General features: G+C 35.4%; 2 protein-coding genes across 3 annotated transcripts in view; one reads left to right on the top strand and one right to left on the bottom strand.

The window, feature by feature from the left end:
* The window catches only part of LOC106881854 (ADP-sugar pyrophosphatase), a 26,016-nt gene that overhangs the window by 1,363 nt on the left and 24,176 nt on the right, over nt 1–477 (top strand). The gene's annotated exons all lie outside the window — the stretch shown is intronic.
* Nucleotides 1–477, bottom strand: part of LOC106881852 (uncharacterized) — a 30,352-nt gene that overhangs the window by 23,833 nt on the left and 6,042 nt on the right. The gene's annotated exons all lie outside the window — the stretch shown is intronic.

The raw sequence follows: 477 nt of genomic DNA, 5'->3' as shown, positions 1-477 counted from the left end.
TGAGGTTCCTTGACACTGGCGATGGATAGATAGAAATATAGGTAGGTAGATAGGCTGATAGATAACTAGATAGACACATAGGTAGGTAGATAGATAGACGGATAGATAGATAGATAGATAGACGGATAGATAGATAGATAGATAGATAGACAGAGAGATAGATAGATAGACAGACAGATAGGGAAAGGGGAAAGAGAGAGAAGGGGTATCCCCTTCCCATTCACTTTTTATTTATTTATTTAGTCCTTTACCATTGTATTGGAATGGGTTTAAGAATGGTGACCTCTTAAAAAAAAAACAGGTGCAGTTTGGTCATCACTGAAAATCATTTTGCTTTCTTCCTCTCTTCCCCTTTTCCTTCTTTTTTCCCTCTTTCTTTCTTTTTCAGTACATTTAGTGAAAATATCAAGTGGCTAGCAGAAAACCACCCAAAAGGTGGTCTTTCTGCTGGTATATATATATATATATATATATATA

Source organism: Octopus bimaculoides, chromosome 4, assembly GCF_001194135.2.
Source record: "Octopus bimaculoides isolate UCB-OBI-ISO-001 chromosome 4, ASM119413v2, whole genome shotgun sequence".
NCBI classification, from domain to species: Eukaryota; Metazoa; Mollusca; class Cephalopoda; order Octopoda; family Octopodidae; genus Octopus; species Octopus bimaculoides.
The sequence above is the reverse complement of the archived record's forward strand: the minus strand, read 5'-3'. Positions and strand labels throughout refer to the sequence as shown.